This window comes from Rhipicephalus microplus, chromosome 6 (genome assembly GCF_043290135.1).
Source record: "Rhipicephalus microplus isolate Deutch F79 chromosome 6, USDA_Rmic, whole genome shotgun sequence".
NCBI classification, from domain to species: domain Eukaryota; kingdom Metazoa; phylum Arthropoda; class Arachnida; order Ixodida; family Ixodidae; genus Rhipicephalus; species Rhipicephalus microplus.
In genome coordinates, this window is record NC_134705.1 from 84,648,241 (window position 1) to 84,668,034 (window position 19,794).

Sequence of the window (19,794 nt, forward strand, 5' to 3'; positions counted from 1 at the left end):
CAGCCAATCCCCCACAGTGGGTGTGAGCCACAAGTGAAGGTCAACAAAAACAAGCAACACCAGCGAGCGCAGTGACGAAGCTATCGTAATGGGGCGAAATAATCCACGAATATGGCTGCACGTTGACGCACGGTCGCATTTGTGCAACCACCCGTGTCTCCCGAAGACCGTCTGTCGCGCGTCTTCGACGAAAAGCGCAGGCGAGTACTTCTCCACTGATTTCCGCGACCACTTCACGACCGCCTTCGGCCGCCTCATGTCCGTCCGGCACGATCGACGGAGCGCCGCACCAGCGCCTCGTACACGCCACCATAGCACTCCTACCCCTCGGAATCAGCAAAACTCGGACGTTTTCGACCACGACAGACAGAACCTGCCGGCCCGTTGAACGCTTGAACGACATCGCAGCGTCAAGTCGCACACTCACGTTCCGTCACCCTCTGCCACATGATCCTTCATTCACCGGCTTCACAACCCACGCGGTAGACGTTTCGCACGCATTCCCGGGTCTGCCTTTCACGGCAGGACCTTCGTCGACCTCGGTGCGGTGTTCCGCCACGTCAGAACTTGCAAGGCATATGTTGAGCGTGCTGAAGCAGCCAACGGCACCACCTTTTTGCCGATGATTGTGGGCGTCGTTGCAGAGGCGTTGCTTGGGCAGCCGGCGTAGAAGCCATGTTGGATGGGTGACGTATTCACATTTTGCACAGTCATTTTTTTTTTTTCCTTCCTTCCAGACTTTGGTGCTCGAGTTGGACATGTACACTATGCATCAGTTTTTAAAACAAATGCTGTAGCATCCCTCACGACATGCCTGATAATGTTCGCCAGCAAGCATTTGGTGTGACGTCATGGGCGCATAGAGAGTACGCATGCAAGCAAGCACGCGTGGCTTCGACCTCTGGGAAAAAGAAGGTTTCAGTTTTAACATGTTTGTAAGCGAAACTAGAAACTTCAAGCGGACTGGGGATAAAAGCAATGCCGTGAAGCCAGCGCTGCCGCTGTCGGTGCACAATGCTGGTTGTGCATGGGTGGACGTCGGAATTGCTTTGCTACTGTTTGCCCGGCTTTTGGCCAGAACTAAGTACGAGGTGTGAAAGAATGGATTTTAATTACGTGCTAATGAATTGCATCGCTTCTCGGCCTTTTGGCTAAGATCAAAGTGTAGTACACGTGGATCTCCCACTTTGATCTTTACAGCCAAAGGTCGAGAACGGTCCCTCCCGGGGAGCCGACCGCCCTGGAAGGTCCCCCCCCTGGTCGCACGGAGCTACGCTGTTCCTGGGTCCACCTGGTTCCTCGGCCCTGCTGCACCTTCGAAGGAGTCTCCGGCCATCTACCGACGCGGCGGGCCCACCAGCAGGAGCAGACGCCCTCCGGGAGTGGTAAGAGTCCACGAGCCTTTTCTTGCCTGCCACTCCCGGCCCGGTCGTCAATGCCTGCTGACGACACCCACGGGCCCCGGTCCTCGTGACCACTTCATCGCCGCCGTCGTCGGAGCATACCGGACCGGACATCAAGCCACGGGGACGTGGACACCGACCGACCGGGCGTTCCAGTCAAGCCAGCGGGAGAAGACGCCCTCCGGGAGTGGTGAGAGTCTACAAGCCTTTTCTTGCTTGCCACTCCCGGTCCGGTCGCCAATGCCTGCTGGTGACACTAACGGACCCCGGTCTTCGTGACCACTTCGCCGTCGCCGACGCCCCGGCCTTCCTGTCCGGACGTCCGTCCTCGAGGACCTGGAGAAGTCCCTGCCTGGCCATGTCTGCTCCCCGCCGGCCACCTGCCGTATCCGTCGAGCCGCTCTTCCCGGGTTCCGGTAGCCGTCGGCGGCGTCCCGCTCCTCCTTCGGGGACGAGCACACCGGCGCCCCCGCCGGCCCAGCGGCCTCGTCCTGGCACACCCGCGTCTACTGGCGTTTCAGCGGCAGCATCGGGCCCTCCTCGCTCCCGACCGCCCGTCATTCACCAGGGCATCATGACGGTGTACCTGCCGGTGCCTGGGATCCTTCGTTGTCCGTATCCCTGTTGCGCAGGCTGCCAAGCCCGCACGCACATCAGTCTCGCTCCGACTGTCCGCGTGGCGGTCCCACATGGAGCAGAAACACGGGGTTCGGCCAACGGGGCGTCTCTACCGGTGCGTCGCCTGTGATGCCCGGTTGAATTCGCTGTCTGCCCGCCACGACTGCCCGGGTCCTGCCTCGAACGAGCCTTACCACCCCTGCCGATATTGCCCGAAGAGCTTCAATTGCGATCGCTCCTTGGCCCGGCACACTATGGCGCGGCATGCGCAAGAGGAATCCACTCCATTTGTACCTCTTCGCCCGCCACGGCAGCCTACGGCGACTCCCTCTAATTCCTCTGGCACAGAGAGCACACCATCTCCCGGACCAGCTCCTTCAGGTACAGCTCACCGAGTCCAACAGGAAGTACAGGTTACAGAAACCGTTTCCCGGCCTCGAAGACGTCGTGGAGGCAAGTCTTCTACATCGACGCCATCCTCGAGTACGGGTTCGGTCTATAGCACTTCGGCTACCGGTTCTCCGTCGGCTTCACGGTCTACAGCGTCTTCCACACCGGACAACACAGCAACCACTTCTAATTCCGGTTATACGACGCCTCGACCGCTACCTTCGGATCCCGGACCGCCAACGCCCGTGCCACCCGACCAATCCACATCTGGCGAGACAACTGTTACGCCTGGTACGTCAGCTCATCCGACTATCTCTCCAGATTCATCGACCTCTCGTTCGAGTTCCCCTTCATCTTCACTCCCGGAACGGACCGATGACCCTGACGAGGCGGTTAACGATGACGACGCCCCTGACGTACCAGTGGATGACCCGGCAATGGACATGCCACCAGACAACACGGCTCTGCTTGCACAGCAAGTACAATCACTCCGTTCCACACTGCGTAATCCACCAACGCAGGATTCCTGGGCGATATGTGACCAGGCGTGGACACAAGCCGTTACCATAGCTACGGAGGCTGTTCGTCTCCCTCCCGTAGTACCTGGTCGGTCCCCACGCTCGATCAACCCCGAGAACGCTACGGACATCCAGCGATTATACCGCCGGAATCGTCGTCGTGCTGTGCGACTGATACTGGAAGGTCCTCCCCGGTCCTGCGACATACCACTTCAGGAACTCCAGGATCATTGGGGCTCTACCTGGTCTCACCGCACAGCTGACACGACAACCCTCTTTCAACGACCTCTGGCCCCCGAACCTGTGAATATGGCGTCTTTCTCGGCAGACGAGGTCCTTCTCCGGCTTCGCAAATCAGAGAATACATCTCCTGGCTCCGACAGGCTCACCTATCGACACTGGAAGTCCGTCGACCCAGAAGCTAAATTCCTGTCTGCACTGTTTAACGCCTGTATTCACCACCGTCGAACACCTGACTCATGGCGGACCTCAAGGACAATATTAATTCACAAGAGAGGGGACCCTTCGATTCCTGGTAATTGGCGACCGATAGCACTTGGAAGTACAGCCTCAAAACTATACGCCAAGTGCTTGGCAGCCCGACCGCCCTGGAAGGTCCCCCCCCTGGTCGCACGGAGCTACGCTGTTCCTGGGTCCACCTGGTTCCTCGGCCCTGCTGCACCTTCGAAGGAGTCTCCGGCCATCTACCGACGCGGCGGGCCCACCAGCAGGAGCAGACGCCCTCCGGGAGTGGTAAGAGTCCACGAGCCTTTTCTTGCCTGCCACTCCCGGCCCGGTCGTCAATGCCTGCTGACGACACCCACGGGCCCCGGTCCTCGTGACCACTTCATCGCCGCCGTCGTCGGAGCCTACCGGACCGGACATCAAGCCACGGGGACGTGGACACCGACCGACCGGGCGTTCCAGTCAAGCCAGCGGGAGAAGACGCCCTCCGGGAGTGGTGAGAGTCTACAAGCCTTTTCTTGCTTGCCACTCCCGGTCCGGTCGCCAATGCCTGCTGGTGACACTAACGGACCCCGGTCTTCGTGACCACTTCGCCGTCGCCGACGCCCCGGCCTTCCTGTCCGGACGTCCGTCCTCGAGGACCTGGAGAAGTCCCTGCCTGGCCATGTCTGCTCCCCGCCGGCCACCTGCCGTATCCGTCGAGCCGCTCTTCCCGGGTTCCGGTAGCCGTCGGCGGCGTCCCGCTCCTCCTTCGGGGACGAGCACACCGGCGCCCCCGCCGGCCCAGCGGCCTCGTCCTGGCACACCCGCGTCTACTGGCGTTTCAGCGGCAGCATCGGGCCCTCCTCGCTCCCGACCGCCCGTCATTCACCAGGGCATCATGACGGTGTACCTGCCGGTGCCTGGGATCCTTCGTTGTCCGTATCCCTGTTGCGCAGGCTGCCAAGCCCGCACATCAGTCTCGCTCCGACTGTCCGCGTGGCGGTCCCACATGGAGCAGAAACACGGGGTTCGGCCAACGGGGCGTCTCTACCGGTGCGTCGCCTGTGATGCCCGGTTGAATTCGCTGTCTGCCCGCCACGACTGCCCGGGTCCTGCCTCGAACGAGCCTTACCACCCCTGCCGATATTGCCCGAAGAGCTTCAATTGCGATCGCTCCTTGGCCCGGCACACTATGGCGCGGCATGCGCAAGAGGAATCCACTCCATTTGTACCTCTTCGCCCGCCACGGCAGCCTACGGCGACTCCCTCTAATTCCTCTGGCACAGAGAGCACACCATCTCCCGGACCAGCTCCTTCAGGTACAGCTCACCGAGTCCAACAGGAAGTACAGGTTACAGAAACCGTTTCCCGGCCTCGAAGACGTCGTGGAGGCAAGTCTTCTACATCGACGCCATCCTCGAGTACGGGTTCGGTCTATAGCACTTCGGCTACCGGTTCTCCGTCGGCTTCACGGTCTACAGCGTCTTCCACACCGGACAACACAGCAACCACTTCTAATTCCGGTTATACGACGCCTCGACCGCTACCTTCGGATCCCGGACCGCCAACGCCCGTGCCACCCGACCAATCCACATCTGGCGAGACAACTGTTACGCCTGGTACGTCAGCTCATCCGACTATCTCTCCAGATTCATCGACCTCTCGTTCGAGTTCCCCTTCATCTTCACTCCCGGAACGGACCGATGACCCTGACGAGGCGGTTAACGATGACGACGCCCCTGACGTACCAGTGGATGACCCGGCAATGGACATGCCACCAGACAACACGGCTCTGCTTGCACAGCAAGTACAATCACTCCGTTCCACACTGCGTAATCCACCAACGCAGGATTCCTGGGCGATATGTGACCAGGCGTGGACACAAGCCGTTACCATAGCTACGGAGGCTGTTCGTCTCCCTCCCGTAGTACCTGGTCGGTCCCCACGCTCGATCAACCCCGAGAACGCTACGGACATCCAGCGATTATACCGCCGGAATCGTCGTCGTGCTGTGCGACTGATACTGGAAGGTCCTCCCCGGTCCTGCGACATACCACTTCAGGAACTCCAGGATCATTGGGGCTCTACCTGGTCTCACCGCACAGCTGACACGACAACCCTCTTTCAACGACCTCTGGCCCCCGAACCTGTGAATATGGCGTCTTTCTCGGCAGACGAGGTCCTTCTCCGGCTTCGCAAATCAGAGAATACATCTCCTGGCTCCGACAGGCTCACCTATCGACACTGGAAGTCCGTCGACCCAGAAGCTAAATTCCTGTCTGCACTGTTTAACGCCTGTATTCACCACCGTCGAACACCTGACTCATGGCGGACCTCAAGGACAATATTAATTCACAAGAGAGGGGACCCTTCAATTCCTGGTAATTGGCGACCGATAGCACTTGGAAGTACAGCCTCAAAACTATACGCCAAGTGCTTGGCAGCCCGACTACAAAAATGGATTACGGACCATCAAGTTCTTTCCCATTGCCAAAAGGGCTTCCTCCCGCACGATGGGGTATTCGAGCTCAATTATGTGTTCCAGCACAAGTTCGACGCGGCAAGAGCTGGTGGCCCGGACTTCTGTGCAGCACTACTGGATTTCACCAATGCTTACGGGTCCGTACCCCATCAGGCCCTCTTCGACGCTCTACGGGGAGCTGGTGCTGGAGACACATTCACTGAGATAATCGCAGATCTCTACCGCGATAACAATACCCTCATCGTCGCAGCTGAAGGAGTAACAGAGCCGGTACCTATTCGATCAGGTCTCCGCCAAGGTTGCCCCCTATCGGGGTTGCTTTTTAACCTCGTCGTGGACCCGATCATTCGTGGCGTACAGGGCGATGAAGACGACCATAAAATTCTTGCATACGCAGACGACCTCACGCCGCTGGCCGACTCCCCTTCCCTCCTACAGCAGCGAATTGACAGGGTGGAGTCCCTAGCTGGTCCTCTTGGACTAGCTTTAAATCCATCAAAGTGCTCTACTGTGCATATGAGTGGCATGACCCCCGTCGGAATGCGTCCTACCGTATTCCAGGTGTCCGGCGTCCCTGTCTCAGCACTCGAGAACTCCGAGCCACTGCGTTTCTTGGGACGCCCGGTGGGTTTCCGCCTTCCAGCTAGGACCGGTTCTTCACCTGTGGACGACGCCATCTGCCAAGCGAGGGCCCTCTTCTCCTCTCTACTAGCCCCCTGGCAGCGCATCGATGCACTGAAGTCTTTCGTGTACCCGGCCCTAAATTTCGCAATGCGATGCGGGGTACTTGGCAAGTCCGACTGGCGCCGTCTCGACGACGCTATACGGCCACTTGTCAAACGAACCCTCTACGTGCCGACCAACGCGTCCACCCATTACGTCTACGGGAGCTCTGCTGGCGGGGCAGTTGCCATACCTGTGGCTGCCGAGTTAAGCGACATCTGCCGCGTCGACTCGGCATTCAAACTCCTCACGACGTCTGATCGGTGCTTGCGCGAGTTGGCACTCTCCGACGCCTATGACATCGCCTCGACACGACTCGGATGGGAGGCGACCCGATTCGAACTCGAGGCTTATCTGTCCGGCGACCTCCAAGGAGTTCAGTCCACACCTGCCACACAGCTTCGTTCCGTGTGGACGGAGGCCCGCAAGGCGTCCCGGCATTACACGTCTCGTGGTCGTTGAGCCCCGACCACGTCACCATCACGTGCGGCGACGTCACCCTACCGCCTTCACATCGCAACCGCGTCATGCGGTCTCTGCGAGATGTACTCGCCACAGATCGCGACAACGCCCTACATGCACAATCCAACCAAGGCAAGGTCATGGCTTGCGTCTCGGCGGATCGGGCCAGTTCTCATTTCATGCGGAGTGGAGCGTTCACACACTTCGCGGACTGGCGCTTCATCCACCGAGCGCGTCTGAACCTACTACCTCTCAACGGTTCGGTCATGTGGGGTCCCGCCGACCGCGATCAGCGTTGCCGGGTCTGCGGATACCAACGTGAGACTTTACCGCATGTGTTGTGCCACTGCATGACACACAGTGCCATGTATCAGGCGCGGCACAACGCGGTGGTCAAACGCCTACGTACAGCAGCAACCCGTCAATTCACGGTGGCTTACGAGAACCGGTTCGTCGGCGACACTGGCCTACGCCCTGACCTGGTCGTTGTGCGCGGCGAGGAGGCCTTGGTGATTGACGTGGCTTGTCCATTCGAAAATACACCAGAGGCCTTCTCGAACGCCCGCAACGACAAGCTCGCCAAGTACGAACCCGTCGCTGCCTACCTCCGCCGACGCTACCAGAGAGTGACGGTGGCCGCGGTCATCGTTGGAACACTTGGCGCCTGGGATCCGGCCAACGACCAAGTCCTGAGGCGACTGTGCTCCAGATCTTATCTGCGCCTGATGAAGAAACTTTGCGTCAGCGAGGTGGTGGCGGCGTCTCGGTCCGTTTACCACACCCACGTCGGCCACGGCCGCAACTGACAGTAATCTACCACTACGAAGCCTGGTCCCCTCCTTGATCAACTGATCACCACCATCAAATCACAACACATGGGTTCCTGTCCGGCACGAGTTCCCTGGTCGCAGTGTTCCTGAAAACACCACATCCGGAGCCTACCTGGTGCTTTTCTTGATCCTGGACTACGTCTAACAGGGTTCAACTTCTGGCATCACTGTTCTGGGGCACTTTCCTGCCGTCGGTCCTGGTCTCACCAAAATCACAAACGAGTGCATTTACAGTCACTAGAAGACTTGTATTGAACATCAATAAAAGCACTCTGTTCTTATCAGCTTAATATCTGATACGGATCCTATTTGGATCCAAGATATTAAACTTATTTTTGTGATGCGGCGGAGTGCTTGAAGCTTGCTTCACCTCCGCCACTGGTTGGCCCGGTATTGCACTACCTCCGGGATCGGCCCACTCACCCCCTGCGGGGTGAGTTCGACAATAAATTCAATGATAGAAGGAGTGTTCGGATTTACCCATGATACCGGGGTAAACGGCTTGGGTGCGTCGAGTGTCCGAGACGGTGGCGGCACGCCGCCCCGGCTGACGCGGTATTCGCGTGCAGGGAGTGCGCTAGCTGTGTTTACACTTACGATTGCTCTGGGAAAATAAATGTTTCCGTGTGTATTTCATATATGGAGGGTCTCTTTTATTTTGTTATGTTCACACGTACATACTCAAGTTTCTTATTTTTTTAACGTTCCTACTCATATTAATAAAACTATTGAGGAAATTATCATTACTGTTTCGGAGGAAAGCTAGAAGTGTGTATACGATGTGTATGCATGTGCGATGTGTATGTATGTATGTGTGTAGAAGTGTGTATGTATGTGCCAAGCTATTTCCGCTTTTCGAATTCACCCGTTTCGCAACGAAAAATAAAAAAAGCCTCTAGAAAATGGGGTTTGGTTGGTGTTTCTGTTTACAGTTGCAGTGGCAAGCGAAGGCATTTTTATTTCACATCTTCACGCGGCGTCTGAACCTGAAGACGCGTGCTCTCGCCACGTCTACGCATCTACACTATTCCCCATCACAAATTAAAATCGCAAAGAACGCCACAGGACCCACTCCGCACACACCTGCTGTACGGTGGAGCGGCAAAGCCCCGATGTGCTTTTCCTATGTCCACTGACCTTTGGGGTTTGACGTCCCAAAACCACCATATGATTATGGGAAAATTTCGACCACCTGGGGTTCTTTCACGTGCACCCTAATCTGAGCACAGGGAAATGCAGCCGCCGCGGCCGGGATTCGATCCCACCACCTGCGGGTCAGCAGCCGAGTACCTTACGGCCATCAGACCACCACGGCGGGCATCGCCTTGTTGATCAAACACTTCATTTCTGAACACCATCTCATACCAGCTCATCCACCGTTGGCTCTCGTTAATTACAACGAACATCCTCGCACGCTCACCTCAATGGAATTGCCAGTTGCTGGAAGTTCCAAGAAAATTGCGCACTAGACGTTCGGACGCACCACGCACGTACCTGAAGCGACGTGGACCCCAGGACGCGTGAGATCACGCCCCGGGCGCGCTTTGCCTCCGTACCCACTCGTCACTCCTCACAGCTTCACTAAGCCGAGTATGTAGAAGTCGAAGAAGCAGAACAACAAACCAGCCAATCCCCCACAGTGGGTGTGAGCCACAAGTGAAGGTCAACAAAAACAAGCAACACCAGCGAGCGCAGTGACGAAGCTATCGTAATGGGGCGAAATAATCCACGAATATGGCTGCACGTTGACGCACGGTCGCATTTGTGCAACCACCCGTGTCTCCCGAAGACCGTCTGTCGCGCGTCTTCGACGAAAAGCGCAGGCGAGTACTTCTCCACTGATTTCCGCGACCACTTCACGACCGCCTTCGGCCGCCTCATGTCCGTCCGGCACGATCGACGGAGCGCCGCACCAGCGCCTCGTACACGCCACCATAGCACTCCTACCCCTCGGAATCAGCAAAACTCGGACGTTTTCGACCACGACAGACAGAACCTGCCGGCCCGTTGAACGCTTGAACGACATCGCAGCGTCAAGTCGCACACTCACGTTCCGTCACCCTCTGCCACATGATCCTTCATTCACCGGCTTCACAACCCACGCGGTAGACGTTTCGCACGCATTCCCGGGTCTGCCTTTCACGGCAGGACCTTCGTCGACCTCGGTGCGGTGTTCCGCCACGTCGGAACTTGCAAGGCATATGTTGAGCGTGCTGAAGCAGCCAAAGGCACCACCTTTTTGCCGATGATTGTGGGCGTCGTTGCAGAGGCGTTGCTTGGGCAGCCGGCGTAGAAGCCATGTTGGATGGGTGACGTATTCACATTTTGCACAGTCATTTTTTTTTTTTTTCCTTCCTTCCAGACTTTGGTGCTCGAGTTGGACATGTACACTATGCATCAGTTTTTAAAACAAATGCTGTAGCATCCCTCGCGACATGCCTGATAATGTTCGCCAGCAAGCATTTGGTGTGACGTCATGGGCAGAGAGTACGCATGCAAGCAAGCACGCGTGGCTTCGACCTCTGGGAAAAAGAAGGTTTCAGTTTTAACATGTTTGTAAGCGAAACTAGAAACTTCAAGCGGACTGGGGATAAAAGCAATGCCGTGAAGCCAGCGCTGCCGCTGTCGGTGCACAATGCTGGTTGTGCATGGGTGGACGTCGGAATTGCTTTGCTACTGTTTGCCCGGCTTTTGGCCAGAACTAAGTACGAGGTGTGAAAGAATGGATTTTAATTACGTGCTAATGAATTGCATCGCTTCTCGGCCTTTTGGCTAAGATCAAAGTGTCGAGTTAGCTGTTTTTTACGAGCCCTCGCGCGAGTCCCGGGGTCACGTCACGTCGGCGTCGGCCCCCGGGCCCTCTCGGAGTTCGAGCCCCAGAACCAGTGCAAGCCCTTCGCCGCCGCAGCCTCGTGCACGCGGCTGCCACCCTTGGGTTTCGGGCCTTCCCGCCCAGAGACCCTCTACATGCCAGGTCGAGCCAGGCCCCCGGTCCGCCCCTGCTGCCCCGGAGCTCCTAGCGGCGACCCCTGCCATCACCAGACCCCAAGCGGCCCCCGCCTCAGCTGAGCCGCTGCCTACCAGTGTGCAGCTTGACTGCACGTCACGAGTCGTCCCAGAGCCTCGCCCCCCCCCGGCGGCTTGCGGGATCCGCCCACCAGTATGGCCATGCCAGTTGAGCTCCCGGTGAGGGAGAATTGTTTCATGTTTTCCGCGCCCGAGGGCGATGTCTCTGTTGACGATCTGAGTGATGCAGTAGAATTAACCGCTGGTGATGATAGTGTATTCGTGCTTCAGCACATGGGGGGCGCAAAGTTCCTTGTGTGTACTCGCAATGCTAGTCAGGCGACGAGCCTAATGGTGGCGGAGGGTTTCACGGTGAATGGGGTGAAGGTGCCGGTCGAGGCAGTCGGGCCGCCGGTGACGTACGTGAACGTCTACCGCTACCCGGCTTTCTTGTCTGATGAGGCCCTTAGTAATGCTCTTGCCCCTTTCGGCAAAATTAAGAGCATTTCCTTCGCCACCTTGGCGACTCGCCAGACTAAGCTAAATGGTGTGAGGCTAGTCAAAATAGAAATGTCCCGGCCTGTTCCTAATTTCATGACAATAGCGGGGCACAAAGTCATGTGTGAATACCGTGGGATGCGTCGCGTGTGCGCCCGCTGCGGCGAGGTCGGACATATGGCGACCGCATGTTCTGCCGCGTACTGCAGACGGTGTGGCATTTTTGGCCACGATACGGAGGGCTGCGAGGCCGAATGTAAACGCTGTGGCGGCCACCACGGGAAGCGCGAGTGTTTTCGGAGGCGCTCTTACGCGTCTGCCGCCCGCGGTTTCCCCACACTGACTGATACCACCCCCTCACTTGTACATGTAAGCGGCCCTGCCGTATCGAAGGCCGCCAGTGCCCCACGCCTACAGGTGCTTTCGCCAAGGACTGCACCTCGCACCATTGGGAAGGGGCTCCCACCCGAGGACCGCAACTGCAATACTGGCCCGCCCACAGGCAGCAGTGCGGACACTTCGTCTGCCAACGAAGGGGAGAAGCCGGGAAGCGTTGACGACGTCGCCACCACGTCGTCTGAAACAGACACCAGTGACCTCGAGACGGTCTCTGCACAATCGTCACCCACCACGCAGCCCGCACGCCCGCTAGGCGGGCCCGGCCGCCAGGGTTCCTCTGTCGCGCCTAAAGCCCTTACTGGTGCCTCTGAGCAAGAAGCAGCGAGCCTCCTTGTCGCAAACCCACCCACTAACGTGCTGGCTCCAGTCACTCCCCTGGACTTGGAAGAAAGGAGCCAAGACCCCGCCCGAGAGGACTTGCCCATCGTGAGTCGCGGGTACTACGTGCTCCCTGAAGTCCGCGCTCAACCAAGCCTGATACCCCTCCCTGCGCCCTCCTCTGACCATGCGTTGCCCAGTCTCTGCCGAAACCGGGACCCGATTACAGCTCAGACCGCGACTGGCCGCGAACAGAGGACACGCTCGCGCTCGCGCTCGCGCCGACGCACAGGAGAGGGTGTTAAGAGCGACCCGAGAGAACGAGCGACGAGCGGAGAGACGAAGCAGCGACGGGCCGGGCTCGGCGCGAGGAGCAGCGACAGCGACGCCCCTCCGAAAGCGAAATCACAGAAGTTGGGCGAGCGCGCGGAAAGCGAAGGGGACCCGCCCCCTCAAGCCGGCGATTCCAGCGCCTAGTACGCCGACCCCACCCCAGATGGCAGCGCCCTTCCCCCACTGCGCTCCCTTCCTTCTCCCTCTGTGTCCCTTTCCCCTGGCGCGCCATGCACTCACCCTTTCGTAAACTCGCCCCCTCTCCCCTCCTAGCTCCGCTTTATGGCTGACCGGCTGCGTTTCGCCACCTGGAACGTACGCGGGTTCCGCGATAAGACGAAGCAAACCGCCGTCATCTCTTTGGCCAAGCTCCATGACATTGACCTGCTGTTCGTCCAAGAGGCGAATTTCCGTTCCCTCCTCGATGTCACCCTTTTTCGGAACCTTTGCCAGGTCGATGCCTTCTTTTCCTTGACGCGGGCCAAGTCATGCGGGGTCGGAGTCGTCTTCGTCTCTGGAAGGTTCAGGCAAAAGGCTCATTGCGTGTTTGGCGCCGACGGCCGTACGCTAATCCTGGACATCTTCATCGACGGTCGCAAAGTACGGCTCGTTAATGTGTACGCGCCAACAACGAGAACGGAAACGAACACCTTTTTTAGAGAGCTCGGCGAGTCCTTGCAAGCGCCCCTCCCGCATGTAGTCCTCGGCGACTTCAACTGCGTCGTCGACACTACAAGGGACATCAGGGGCCCAGGTCGCGGAGGCTCAGCCTACCACGCGAAAGACCTTGTCAGACTCCTTCGCCGACTGCGACTCTCGGATGCATGGGTTCTCCAGCATGATAACGCATTCGGTCCCACTCGCATGTCGAGGACCACCGCCAGTAGGCTCGACCGCGCCTACTTACCTGACCTTTTGTTACCTTCCCTTGAGGCGTGTGAGGTGCTCCCGTTGCCTCCTGCCTTGGCGGGCATTTCGGATCACGTCCCGTTGGTGACAACCGTGCGCGGGAAGCCCGGCCCCAGTCCAGCAAACGCGTCGTGGCGCCTAGATCCGGCTTTATTAAATGACCCGGTTTCCACCCCCCTGATGCAGCAACGCATTGAAGCCACAATCAGAGCGACCCCCCGAGTGACCCCGGCCGTCTGGGACGACCTCAAGGCGACCTGGAAGGCGCATTTACAACAAGAGGGCAGAGCGAGAAAAAAACGCATTACGGCTCAGATGAACGAGCTGCTGCGCAGGATGCGCATCGTCCAGAACGCCGAGTGTCTCACTTCCTGCACTCGCGACTATCTTGCCGCGCTTAAGGTACAGCATGCACGACTGCAACGAGCCATCACCGGCGAGAAGTGCGCGTTCCGAACCACCTCAGAGGGGCACCGGGAAGAGGACCTGCGCGAAGTAAGCGGCAACGGCTCAGTACGGATCCTACAAGTAAGGCGCCCAGACGGCACACTCACGGAAGACCCAGCAGAGATCGAGGCGACCTTTCGACGCCACTTCGAGACCGCTTTCCGCGAACCGGAGCCCATAACGACCTCATCGGAGCTACCGCACCGGTCAGAACTGTACCAATTCTTGAAACACCTCGATGAAGGTGAATGCCCGACCTTATGCGGCGCAGCGACGATGCAGGAATTGTGGGCCGCCATCCAGTCTATGCCACCGAACTCAGCTCCCGGCGCGGATGGCCTCACTGCAGGGTTTTATGCGACCTTTTTTAGTATCCTGAGCGAGCCGCTACTTGGCGTAATCAACAGCATTCTCGAAGGCCACGCGAAACCCGCCTCGTTTGCCATGGGGCGCGTGGTCCTGATACTTAAGGAAGGCTCACCACCGAACGACCCCACGTCATGGCGCCCTATCACGCTACTGAATGCGGATTACAAGATTGTCGCCTCTATTCTAAACAGCCGTTTAAAGACCTTTCTGCCGGACATCATCGCGCCGCACCAAACCTGCGCAGTTCCGGGCAGATCACTGTTTGCCAACCTGAACATGACTAGAGACGCCTTTCAGTACGCCACCGAGAAAAGAGTATCGGGAGCTTTTCTTTCCCTCGACCAGGCCAAGGCCTTCGACCGGGTCAGGCACGCCTACCTGTTCGAAACGCTCCGAGAGTTTGGCCTCCCGGCAGGGTTTGTTAACATCATCAAGCTCCTCTACTCGGACCTCAGGTGCCATGTGGTTGTGAACGGCTCCACTACGGACACCTTCCAGTACACGCGTGGGATCAGACAGGGATGCCCACTTGGCCCGACCCTGTTTGTGCTTTCCATAGAGCCCCTGCTCACGTCCGTAGCCGGTGACACGCGTATTCGGGGCCTCCCGCTCACAGGAACTGCGGAACTAAAGATCCTTGGTTATGCCGATGACATCTCCCTTTTCGTGAGGGACGCCAGTAGCCTCGACCGTTTTCGTCAGCTCTTCGCATTCTACGCGGCAGCGTCCGGAGCGCAGCTGAACGAGGAAAAGTGCAGGGCCCTTCGCTTCGGCAATTTCCCTGCGCATGCCATCGGCACCTTTCAAGCGGTCAACACAGTAAAGGTACTCGGGATATATTTTTCGAGCGAGGGAGTCGCACCGTCAACGTGGTCCCGCGTCCTTGAAAGGGCCGCTCAAATGGCAGAGCGTGCAGGCCTGCGAGACCTCTCGTTGCGCGAGAAAGCGCTGGCGGTTAAAACGAGTATTTGCGCACTTGCTTTGTACGCAAGTCGAGTAGCAGTGATGCCCGCAAGGACGATAAACCAGCTGTCCAAGCTCATCACGGCGTACTTGTGGGAAGGGAAGCCGCCACCTTTAAAAAGACACCTCTTACACCTGGCAGTATCCGAAGGGGGTCTCGGCCTTCCACATGTACAGAGCGCAGGCAGAATTCTAGCCCTTAAAACCGCCCGAGCGCTCGCGCGCGCGAGTGATTACGTTGGCCACAACCTCCTCCTCTACTGGAGCGGTGCCAGGCACGACTGGCTGGACGCTGGCCGACACACCGGTCCTTTTGCTGAAGCACCCGCGCCCTACTATAAAACGGCAGCGGCAACAATGCGCATGTTGGGGAATGAACTACCCGGCTGTGACGTAGACGAAGACCCGCCAGCACGCATCGTCGAGGCCATCACGATGAACCAGCTAAGCGATGCCGACCGAAAACGGGCCAAGCGCGCGCAGAGCGAACTTGGCTCCCTCCGTTGCGGCATCCCCCGCGAGGCGCACGATTTGCTCCTTAAAAAGGCCTGGCACGTCCTACCTACAAGACAGCGCCTTAACAAATTAGGCATAGTCCCGAATGCTAGCTGCCCCAACTGTCGCGTCGTGGAAACGCAGGAGCACGCGTTGTTTGAATGCGTCGCGGTGAAACCCGTGTGGCGCATGGTGGCCCACTCCTTCGGCATCCGCACCCCTCCCAACCACAAACGTAACAAAGGCGCCTTCGCCCAACTCGTGGTGATTTTCACAGTGTTGGTTTTATGGCAGAGGCGGTCGCTTGCGGAAGCGCGCAGGAAACCAGTACGAGCCGCGTTTCCGGCAGTCTCGAGGATCCGAAGGCTGCTGTGGGCCTATTTATCGGCCGAACTCGAAGCCAGCGGCGAGGAAAAGTTCCTCCGCCGCTGGCATACGAAATTTTTCTTCCTCAGGGACGGCAAGCTAGCCGCCCCAATCACTCCCTTCTAACCCCCCCCCCCCTCCGGCTCCAACACCTTATGTTTAAGTTGTGCGTTCTACATGCATCCCATGTGTCAATCTTTTGAGGTGTAACTCAGACCTTGTTGTGTACCCCCCCCCCCCCAGCGTCTATATTCATTCGTGGGGAAACTGATATCCATTGCTCATCTTGTTTTCCGGCATTGTATATATGTATATAGCCCGCGTGTTTTTTTCGTTTCCCTGTACGCCTTGTTTACTCACCTTTGTATATACACACATCCGTTGTTCAATGTTACTCTGTTTTTTTTCTGTGCTATAAGTAACTCATGTTTTTGATGTAGTTATCAGCCGATTACCCGGCGGTGCATACTGTACTGTTTTTTTTGTTTCATGCGTTGAGAGTTGAATAAACTTCTCCTTGTGTAGTATCTGTTCTTATCAGCTTAATATCTGATACGGATCCTATTTGGATCCAAGATATTAAACTTATTTTTGTGATGCGGCGGAGTGCTTGAAGCTTGCTTCACCTCCGCCACGGGTTGGCCCGGTATTGCACTACCTCCGGGATCGGCCCACTCACCCCCTGCGGGGTGAGTTCGACAATAAATTCAATGATAGAAGGAGTGTTCGGATTTACCCATGATACCGGGGTAAACGGCTTGGGTGCGTCGAGTGTCCGAGACGGTGGCGGCACGCCGCCCCGGCTGACGCGGTATTCGCGTGCAGGGAGTGCGCTAGCTGTGTTTACACTTACGATTGCTCTGGGAAAATAAATGTTTCCGTGTGTATTTCATATATGGAGGGTCTCTTTTATTTTGTTATGTTCACACGTACATACTCAAGTTTCTTATTTTTTTTAACGTTCCTACTCATATTAATAAAACTATTGAGGAAATTATCATTACTGTTTCGGAGGAAAGCTAGAAGTGTGTATACGATGTGTATGCATGTGCGATGTGTATGTATGTATGTGTGTAGAAGTGTGTATGTATGTGCCAAGCTATTTCCGCTTTTCGAATTCACCCGTTTCGCAACGAAAAATAAAAAAAGCCTCTAGAAAATGGGGTTTGGTTGGTGTTTCTGTTTACAGTTGCAGTGGCAAGCGAAGGCATTTTTATTTCACATCTTCACGCGGCGTCTGAACCTGAAGACGCGTGCTCTCGCCACGTCTACGCATCTACACTATTCCCCATCACAAATTAAAATCGCAAAGAACGCCACAGGACCCACTCCGCACACACCTGCTGTACGGTGGAGCGGCAAAGCCCCGATGTGCTTTTCCTATGTCCACTGACCTTTGGGGTTTGACGTCCCAAAACCACCATATGATTATGGGAAAATTTCGACCACCTGGGGTTCTTTCACGTGCACCCTAATCTGAGCACAGGGAAATGCAGCCGCCGCGGCCGGGATTCGATCCCACCACCTGCGGGTCAGCAGCCGAGTACCTTACGGCCATCAGACCACCACGGCGGGCATCGCCTTGTTGATCAAACACTTCATTTCTGAACACCATCTCATACCAGCTCATCCACCGTTGGCTCTCGTTAATTACAACGAACATCCTCGCACGCTCACCTCAATGGAATTGCCAGTTGCTGGAAGTTCCAAGAAAATTGCGCACTAGACGTTCGGACGCACCACGCACGTACCTGAAGCGACGTGGACCCCAGGACGCGTGAGATCACGCCCCGGGCGCGCTTTGCCTCCGTACCCACTCGTCACTCCTCACAGCTTCACTAAGCCGAGTATGTAGAAGTCGAAGAAGCAGAACAACAAACCAGCCAATCCCCCACAGTGGGTGTGAGCCACAAGTGAAGGTCAACAAAAACAAGCAACACCAGCGAGCGCAGTGACGAAGCTATCGTAATGGGGCGAAATAATCCACGAATATGGCTGCACGTTGACGCACGGTCGCATTTGTGCAACCACCCGTGTCTCCCGAAGACCGTCTGTCGCGCGTCTTCGACGAAAAGCGCAGGCGAGTACTTCTCCACTGATTTCCGCGACCACTTCACGACCGCCTTCGGCCGCCTCATGTCCGTCCGGCACGATCGACGGAGCGCCGCACCAGCGCCTCGTACACGCCACCATAGCACTCCTACCCCTCGGAATCAGCAAAACTCGGACGTTTTCGACCACGACAGACAGAACCTGCCGGCCCGTTGAACGCTTGAACGACATCGCAGCGTCAAGTCGCACACTCACGTTCCGTCACCCTCTGCCACATGATCCTTCATTCACCGGCTTCACAACCCACGCGGTAGACGTTTCGCACGCATTCCCGGGTCTGCCTTTCACGGCAGGACCTTCGTCGACCTCGGTGCGGTGTTCCGCCACGTCGGAACTTGCAAGGCATATGTTGAGCGTGCTGAAGCAGCCAAAGGCACCACCTTTTTGCCGATGATTGTGGGCGTCGTTGCAGAGGCGTTGCTTGGGCAGCCGGCGTAGAAGCCATGTTGGATGGGTGACGTATTCACATTTTGCACAGTCATTTTTTTTTTTTTCCTTCCTTCCAGACTTTGGTGCTCGAGTTGGACATGTACACTATGCATCAGTTTTTAAAACAAATGCTGTAGCATCCCTCGCGACATGCCTGATAATGTTCGCCAGCAAGCATTTGGTGTGACGTCATGGGCGCATAGAGAGTACGCATGCAAGCAAGCACGCGTGGCTTCGACCTCTGGGAAAAAGAAGGTTTCAGTTTTAACATGTTTGTAAGCGAAACTAGAAACTTCAAGCGGACTGGGGATAAAAGCAATGCCGTGAAGCCAGCGCTGCCGCTGTCGGTGCACAATGCTGGTTGTGCATGGGTGGACGTCGGAATTGCTTTGCTACTGTTTGCCCGGCTTTTGGCCAGAACTAAGTACGAGGTGTGAAAGAATGGATTTTAATTACGTGCTAATGAATTGCATCGCTTCTCGGCCTTTTGGCTAAGATCAAAGTGTCCGAGCAAGCCGTTTTTTCTCGCGCGAGTCACTCAGCCGGACCTGGGGTCACGTCGCGCCGACGTCGACCCCCGGGCCTTCCAGTGCGAAAAGAAAGTCCAGCGTCTACCCCGGAGAGCTGTCGGCCCAGCCTGCAGCACCCGGATCCCTGTCCCGGGCTTTCCTGCTCGGTGACCCCCCCATGCCCGATGACGTGCGGACCCCGGACCCCACCTGCTGCCCTGGTGCCTTCCGCCCCGCCGTCTACCATCAACTACCAGACCTCGGACACAGCGCCTGCTGAGCCCGTCTACCAGTACGCAGCATAGCTGCGTTCCTACCAGTCACAGCCACGCCCCCCCTTCTCCTAGCTTGGAGGAGCAACAGGCAACGCTTACCAGCATGACATCCGCGCAAACTAACCTCCCGGTGAGGGAAAATTGTTTTTTCTTTAACGCGCCAGACGGCGATCTTTGTATAGATGATTTAATCGATGCAGTAGAGCGCACTGCCGGAGATGATAGCGTGCACGTACTCCAGCATATGGGTGGATCGCGCTTCCTGGTGTGTACTCGCACCGCGGCTCAAGCAACCAAATTGACGGTAGCCGAGGGTTTTGTCGTTAGCAATGTGAAAGTGGCAGTGGAGGCTGTGGGGCCACCGATAACTTTCGTTAACGTGTTTCGCTACCCCGCATTTCTCCCCGATGAACCCCTGATAAACGCACTTGCGCAGTTTGGGAAGGTGAAGAGCGTGGCCTTTGCGACAGCCACAAACCGCCCAAACAAGCTG

At 57.1% G+C, this 19,794-nt stretch overlaps 1 non-coding gene and 1 pseudogene across 1 annotated transcript; both read left to right on the plus strand.

The window, feature by feature from the left end:
- Positions 1-8,114: 8,114 nt before the first annotated feature.
- Positions 8,115-8,297, plus strand: LOC142766321 (U2 spliceosomal RNA). The gene has a single exon (XR_012884493.1). It is a non-coding gene; the product is annotated as a U2 spliceosomal RNA (small nuclear RNA).
- Positions 8,298-16,483: 8,186 nt separating this feature from the next.
- On the plus strand, positions 16,484-16,656 carry LOC142766161 (U2 spliceosomal RNA; annotated as a pseudogene).
- The last annotated feature ends 3,138 nt before the right edge of the window (positions 16,657-19,794 follow it).